At 33.1% G+C, this 8,627-nt stretch overlaps 1 long non-coding RNA gene across 1 annotated transcript; it reads right to left on the reverse strand.

Annotated features, from left to right (window-relative positions):
* Window positions 1-3,230: 3,230 nt before the first annotated feature.
* LOC106779909 lies at window positions 3,231-3,531 on the reverse strand. The gene is made up of 3 exons (XR_001377213.2): window positions 3,500-3,531; window positions 3,331-3,382; window positions 3,231-3,258 (listed from the first exon to the last, which is right to left on the reverse strand). It is a non-coding gene; the product is annotated as an uncharacterized LOC106779909 (long non-coding RNA).
* Window positions 3,532-8,627: the final 5,096 nt, after the last annotated feature.

Raw genomic sequence — 8,627 nt, forward strand, 5'->3', positions numbered from 1 at the left:
CAAAGTTGTACTACAGGAGCCAAAAAATTTGACAATTCACATAGTGGTCCCCTATGTACAAAAAAATGGCTCCTACAGTACAACTTTATGTAGAAAACCCCAATTTTGTGCGCGTAAATGTTTACACACCTCCTGTAAACGTTTACCAGTGCATTTTTTAGTGCACTTGATTCAGGACTTCAACCAACTACTTGTAATCAACATAAATGCTTCCTATATGCAAGTTGGTGTGCCCAAACATGATTAATCAGACCCAAGACACACCTAAACAACAAAGACAGGACAAAACACTTCAAACTTTGCAAAAAAATTGACAATTCACAGAGTGGTCCCCTATGTACAAAAAACTGGCTCCTGTAGTACAACTTTTTGTACAAATCTTCATTTTTTCGCGCGTAAACGTTTACAGTGTTCTTGTAATCGATTACAATGTCCAAAAAGCCCTAAACTTGATTACCAATGCACAATTTGGAAGGTATTTGAGTCTAGATTCCAACAAAACAAGAATCAACTCATTTGGAGTTCGGTGGGGAAAGTTATGGGCAAAACAACCAGCAAAGGTCAGAGTTGGCAGGAATATATAAAGCATGAACTTGAAGGAATAAACTGTACCTACTGAGATGTCCACAAATTGCAAATTAATAGTCATTGGAAAGGTTTTTGAGTCTAGTTTCTAATAAAAAAAGAATCACATCATTTGGAGGTCGGTAGGAAAAGTTATCACTAAAATAGCCAGCAAAGGTCAAAGTTGTATTACAGGAGCCAAAAAATTTGACAATTCACATAGTGGTCCCCTATGTACAAAAAAATGGCTCCTACAGTACAACTTTATGTACAAAACCCCAATTTTGTGCGCGTAAACGTTTACACACCTCCTGTAAACGTTTACCAGTGCATTTTTTAGTGCACTTGTTTTAGGACTTCAACCAACTAGTTGTAGTCAACATAATTGCTTCCTATATGCAAGTTGGGGTGTCCAAACGTGATTCATCCCACCCAAGACACCCCTAAACAACAAAACCAGGATAAAACACTTCAAACTTTGCAAAAAATTTGACAATTCACAGAGTGGTCCCCTATGTACAAAATACTAGCTCTTGCAGTACAACTTTCTGTACAAATCTCCATTTTTTGCTCCTGCAGTACAACTTTGACCTTTGTTGGCTATTTTAATGATAACTTTTCCTACCGACCTCCAAATGATCTGATTCATTTTTATGAGAAACTAGACTCAAAAACCTTTCCAATGACTATTAATTTGCAATTTGTGGACATCTCAGTAGGTACAGTTTATTCCTTCAAGTTCACGCTTTATATATTCCTGCCAACTCTGACCTTTGCTGGTTGTTTTGCCCATAACTTTCTCCACCGAACTCCAAATGAGTTGATTCTTGTTTTTTTGGAATCTAGACTCAAAGACCTTTCAAATTATGCATTGGTAATCAAGTTTAGGGCTTTTTGGACATTGTAATCGATTACAAGAACACTGTAAACGTTTACGCGTGCAAAAATGAAGATTTGTACAAAAAGTTGTACTGCAGGAGCCAGTTTTTTGTACATAGGGGACCACTCTGTGAAATGTCAATTTTTTTGAAAAGTGTGAAGTGTTTTGTCCTGTCTTTGTTGTTTAGGTGTGTCTTGGGTGTGATTAATCACGTTTGGGCACCCCAACTTGCATATAGGAAGCAATTATGATTACAAGTAGTTGGTTGAAGTCCTGAATCAAGTGCACTAAAATATGCACTGGTAAACGTCTACAAGAGGTGTGTAAACGTTTACGCGCACAAAATTGGGATTTTGTACATAAAGTTGTACTGTTGGAGCCATTTTTTTGTACATAGGGGACCACTATGTGAATTGTCAAATTTTTTGGCTCCTGCAGTACAACTTTGACCTTTGTTGGCTATTTTAATGATAACTTTTCCTACCGACCTCCAAATGATGTGATTCTTTTTTATTAGAAACTAGACTCAAAAACCTTTCCAATGACTATTAATTTGAAATTTTGGACATCTCAGTAGGTACAATTTATTCCTTCAAGTTCACGCTTTATATATTCCTGCCAACTCTGACCTTTGTTGGTTGTTTTGCCCATAACTTTCTCCACCGAACTCCAAATGAGTTGATTCTTGTTTTGTTGGAATCTAGACGCAAAGACCTTCCAAATTATGCATTGGTAATCAAGTTTAGGGCTTTTTAGACATTGTAATCGATTACAAGAACACTGTAAACGTTTACACGCACAAAAATGAAGATTTGTACAGAAAGTTGTACTGCAAGAGCCAGTTTTTTGTACATAGGGGACCACTCTGTGAATTGTCAAATTTTTTGCAAAGTTTGAAGTGTTTTGTCTTGTTTTTGTTGTTTGGGTGTGTCTTGGGTGTGATGAATCATGTTTGGGCACCCAAACTTGCATATAGGAAGCAATCATTAACTTCAATTGGACAACTATTGCGTTTATTAAAAGGAATTATTGATATCGCGCTTCAGTTTATAAATAATACACAAACAATATAAATAACTAAACATTGGATATAATATTCATTGCATATAAATCGTATGTAATTTAAATAAAAATTTGTATACATATATCATTGTTCTTATAAATCTGTACATATTACAATATAATATGTATACATATATACATATATCATTGTTGCTCTAAATACATATAAAAGTTTTGTATATCTATTCAATCCTACAACAATCCATATAAAGCTAGCGCTTCCAATATTCTAATGTTCTCGATGTTAAGGATCTAATCCTTTACATAGTTCTTTCTAATTTCACGCGGCTCCTCCTGAAACAAAATATATTTTACTTTAGATATAATTAACAACATCATGAAATATTGCTAACAATGAAATTCATACTTATATTCATATACTTTGGCATGCTCTTATCCTTGTATCTGTCCTCTCCATCCCAAATTTCCATAACTTTTAACATGATGACTCCACAATCATATCTTAAATAATAGAACCAAAACATATATCACTTATCACAACAAACAATAATGAAATAACCAAATATTTAAATCAAATGATTAAAACAACTTACAAGTTCGGTTAGGATGANATATTTGATTGTTGAACAGACAAAGGACCAACAGTGAACAGAGATCATGAATATATGCACAGGACTGCATACAGGTAAATTAACAAAAAAGACCAGTAACTTACTGTCTATCTCCTTCAATATTTGCAGCTTTCTCAGCATGCTCCAAACCAGCTGGCATCCTCTGTTTATTAATCATACCTAATTCATTGAAGCATAAATAAATGAGATAATCAATTTAGAGAAAGTTGGTGATGTTAGTAATGAGCATACCAATGCTTTTTAGGTTCTTTTCACGCTTTGGTGTGGAACTGAAGTTCTTGTCCTGTGCAAGAAAAGACAAAACACCCCAGTAGTAAATACATTGCTATAAGACAGAGTTACACTGAACAATAAAATGATAAAAANGATAAGAATGTAAATTTCTAAGGTCTTAACAGACCTTAGTAGCTGGCTCAGCAACCTCACCATATCNAAGAAGGCGNTGAGCATGCCAACCTTGCATTGCACNGGCTGCTGCATCCCTTCGTGCTCTACCTGATCCTGGAGCCTGGTAAACAGTAGTCTAAAAAAGAAACTCGTTATTTGATATATACAAACAGATGGTAAAGGTTGAAATGTTGTTACATGCTTCCAAGTCATGTTTCAAATGTTCTTTTTTGTAAAATTTCTCCTTTCTTATCATGTGTAGTAGAGAACCAGTAGCAACCGACCACCTCTGATGATCCCTAGACTAGATGTTACAGATTAAGGACTTTTTAGAGGCTCAGAAGTCAGAGCATCCTTCCATATTTGACAGCATCACCAACAATGGTTGCAATTTTCGGCATTATTGGCAACTATTTTGGTTTCTCCTTTTCATTATCTTACATTAATTAGTATGATTGGTTAGCTTTTGTTGATGGATAACTTCTTTGCCAATTTTTTTGGTTTCTACTTCTTCTCTAAGTGGTAAAGTTCAAAAGTTATTAGCCACATCAACAATAAAAGAAACACCCCCATCATTAGTTTCCTAATTTCCTAAGGAATTCTACAGACAAAAACCCAGGACTTTAGACTATGTCTTTTGTTTCATACATAACCGTAAAAGCCTAATGTTTTCATTCCAGCAGCCATTTTTTCAAATTTGTACACAGTTCACTCCTCAAACTTTGTGTATCAGGCAAAATAGGAGCATAACTAACAAAAGAAGGATCTTTATTCAAGTTCACATGACAAAGGAAAAGAAGATATGATCTTATATAATAAAGTAATCTTCTTGTGAGCATATGAAATCAATGAACACAAGGGCAAAATTATACAAACCTCTTTTTCTACATTTGGAGATTGATGGAATGATCCAACAGGGAGTTGTAGCTCCCCAATCTCTCTCTTATGCTTTTCATACTGTAAAAGTGCCTGTCCAAATGTTCAGTTCAGGAAAAATGAAACCAGAAGATCATACAACTGATGCTCATTGGTTATTTCAGAAAAAAAAAACATTTGCCAATTCCAATCACCAAAACCTAAGTCCACTCTAATTTATCAGTTATTACAATACAAAAGATGAAGTATTTCTAATAATTAGAGATAAGTTCACTCCACCAATTACCTTCTCATAAAAGATTCTAAATGTCCATGAGACTGTAGTGCATGTCCTGCAAGAAAAAAAAATTCAATATAACTTAGCAAAGTGATACCTTTTTAAAATGAATTGTTGTGAAAAAAATGTTTTTGGCCTTTGCATTCTGGAAACCTTAGTTTATGGTACAGATGTCATCTTTGTCCCCCTAATATTATTCAAGTCAATCAAGTACCCTCTTTAAAAATTAAGTAAATGTGTCATTTGTTAAGTTAAGATAAAATACTTAACAGACATGGCAATGGAATTCCATATTAGAATTCCATTTGATTAGTAGACACTACATATAGTGAAAAATTCAACTTTACAAATCATTAAAAAAAATATCATAAATACTATAAACCAAAACATCACCCATACCAAATGTGCAGAAACTTTACATTCAATCTTACACTTGGTTTTCGGGATGCCATTGGACCTGCGCGAAAACAACATAGTATTTGGACATCGTTAGGGTTCGCGAATGAACAAAAAGTTAATGGAGAACAACGAAAACAACATACTATATGGTCCAGTTCCCACTTACCAAAATCAACGTAGCTGATACACACCACGACACCAAGAGCAAAGCGACAAAGAGCACGAAGCACACAGAAAGGGCACTCGAAAAAAAAAAGACAAGGTCTTCAACAGATGACACCGCGACTGATGAACGCAAGGGAAAGGTCTTCAACGCCGAAACTAAGGGCTTCAACGCTTCAACAACGAAACTTAGGGCTTCAATGCAGAAAAGGGCACAACAATGGTGAGGCGAGGGGAGTGGAGAGTGGAGACGACAGCGAGAGGCGAGGCAAGGCGACAATCGAGAGAAGAGAGACGAGAGCGAGAGGAGGCCTGTTTCATCAGAAAGAGAGAACGCGAGAGAAAGATGAAACCGCAAAACTGAAAAATTCATATTTGAACTTCGATCTTTGCCCTTGCTTCAAAACGAAACTCATTTCATTTTTTTAATTTAAAACACCCAATGAAAAGATGACACCTGTATAGTGTCAAAGTAGTGTCAAAAAAGGGTGTCTAAATATCATTTTGCTTTCAATTTATGTCTATTTTCATCTTATTTTTGTTTAACATTTTGATAAACACAATTAGAATTATTTAACTTTTTTATTAGTTCTACATGAACTTGTTACTAGTTTTTTCTGGCATATAATATATATAGTTAACATATTACAGGTACTACTGATAAATTTTAAATCTCTATTCATACAGGAAATTAAAACTACATTTCGAATAAAGGTTAAAAATATTATCAGAAGAAATTAATGAATAATTTAGTTCAATTATTTAATATTTTAAATAACTTATAATAAAATATTTGTACTAAGAAAAATAACATTTTAATAAAAAAGATAAACAACAAATAAATCAAATCTTAATGATTAAAGATAAAAAAAAATTATAAGAAACTTAATTAAAAATTTTCAAATTTATCCTGAATTGAAAGCTTAATTATTTTTAAATTATATATATATATATATATATATATATATATATATATATATATATATGTGTGTGTGTGTGTTATAATTATATTTAGAATAACGGTAATGATATTATATATTTTTTATATGAGATACATGATGATTATTATAATAATTAAATATTATAAAAAAAAAATGAATGTCACATTTGTTTTACTTGTGTCAAGATCTTTTATTCTTTAAAATATTTAATTTACTTGTATATTGAGAGAAAATAAGTTTAGAGTTATCTCAGTTAATAATTCAAACAATATTTATTTGAATTCATTATAAATTAATGTTTCTTTTTTAAATATTTTCAACTTATGGTTTCTTAAGTCTATCTCAATTGAATTATATATATAAGTTAAAGTTTATATTGTGTAATGTAAAAAGTTAGAAAATAAAGTATTAGAGTATATAAGTGTATTAAAATAATGAGATTAGGTAATTATTTTAATATAATTTTATGATATAAATAGAATTTTATAAAACTCGTCTCATTATCTAAATACCTGCTATTTCTCTAAAATACTATTCTCTTCTCTTTTTCTCACATCCCTCTAACTTTTTTCATACTTGGAATATCTGTTCCACGATCAGGAGGTGTTTAGACGATCCTGGAGTTGAGGGCTACCATTCTTACCAAACAATTTCTTGATTTGAGTCGATAAGTTAAAAACCCTTTTCTCCTTGGTTTTAGGGTTCTTGATTCTGTACGGTGATTCCATTTTGCATGAATCAAGAATCCCTTCCTTGTTTCTTAGTTCCCTTATATTTCTAAGGTTGGTTTATAATCACCAATCGGTGATTTGTAGGTATTCTAGAAATTCCTTGTATCACAAGCAATCTACGGAGCATTCTTGAGTTTAGGGCAGTCAAATTAGAGGTATAGGAAGCTGATGTTTTAGTTAATTTGAATTATAAAGTATGTGTTAGTATGAAAATTTAATGAGTGTTAACTTTGATGCTTGATTTATGTGTTGTTGTAGTATGCATGTTGGATTGAAGGAAAATGATAATATGGAATTGTGGTTATATGTTATTATTGACTTGTGTATGTGTGGTTGAATTGAGTAAGGATGGTTGTATAAAAGTATTATGGTAGGGAGAAATCTATTTAGGAATGTGAGAGTAGTGGTTTGGTATTGATTTAAAAGAAGTTTTATGTGAAAATTAGGAACTTGAGTAGTGATATTTTGATAAGAGTGTGTTGAGGCAATTCTGAATGGTTGGGTCTGTAATGAGGTCATTTGTGACTTATCTGGACCTCTCAATTGCTTACATTTGAGATGAAACTGGTTCAATTCGTTTTGAGTCTATAAGATGAAGTTTTGTAAATTTTGAAGTGAAATGGGGTTAGGAAACACTTTAGATTGATGTTGGTAAGGTTTAGGAACACTTGTTCAAGTCTAATTAGGTGTATAACACAATCTAAGAGGACTATAAGTTGGGAAAAATAGTTGGAATTGATAAATTTGATGGTATAACTCTACAGATTTGGTGTTGCAGAATTATGTAGACTCGCTAAGCGAACGGATTCGCTCCGCGAATGGTGGAGGTCTAGGAGCATTACCAGTTTTATTCGCTCAGCGAATGGATTCGCTCAACGAATGCTGGAGGTCTAGGAGCATTGTCAATTTTATTCGCTCAACGAATGGTTTAGGTTTTAGTTTACTTTTTTTCTTATGTGTTCTTGTTTGATTTGAATGATGTGGTGATTTATTTTGGATTATGTATGAGGGCATACTAAGTTATATATATTTATCAAAGAGATAAATTGTGATTCAAAGTAAAAGTATATGATTCAATGTTGTGAAAAGAATTCCAAGGAGGAATTTCTTATTTGTGATTTCAAGAGGGACTAGTACAAGTTGTAAGAAGCCGATACGATGGTTATCCTGAACCTTTAATGATCATTTGTGACAAATAGAGAGGGATGAGTCATGTTGTGAGAGGAGAAAGAGGTCCTAGCCTAGGGGCCTTGCTTCACGGTGGCAAATGGCGTTTTAAGGACTAACCTTGTGTGACAACTTTGAATGGGTCAGCTGTTCCACCACACAGGTGCAAAACTATTCGTGGCTCGACAATTATACTAGAGGTTTAAAAGGTTTGGCCAAGCTTGAGTCATTATGGGGGAAAAAAGCTAATGAGAGATTTATATGGTGTTTGAACTTGTACATTGTATTGTAATATTATGAATTATTCTTTTTCAACTAGCTTACTCTTCTTGCATGTTTTCTTGTTCTTTGTTCTTTGTGTATTTTCTTTGGCGATGATCATCTGGTGGGTGTGAGCAGAGTTAGATGATGTATCTGTGTTGACGGATTGGCAAGCGTACCAAATCGTTCAAGTAATATAATTGGTAAAACCCAATATCGTTCTTCCCAAGAGACTCGAATGGCTTTCTCGTTCACGTGAATTAAAATAATAAGACTTGAAAATAAAAATTAATAAATTGATTTGAGAACAAAAATATTAACATGCAA

This window comes from Vigna radiata, unplaced genomic scaffold, assembly GCF_000741045.1.
Source record: "Vigna radiata var. radiata cultivar VC1973A unplaced genomic scaffold, Vradiata_ver6 scaffold_73, whole genome shotgun sequence".
Taxonomy (NCBI): domain Eukaryota; kingdom Viridiplantae; phylum Streptophyta; class Magnoliopsida; order Fabales; family Fabaceae; genus Vigna; species Vigna radiata.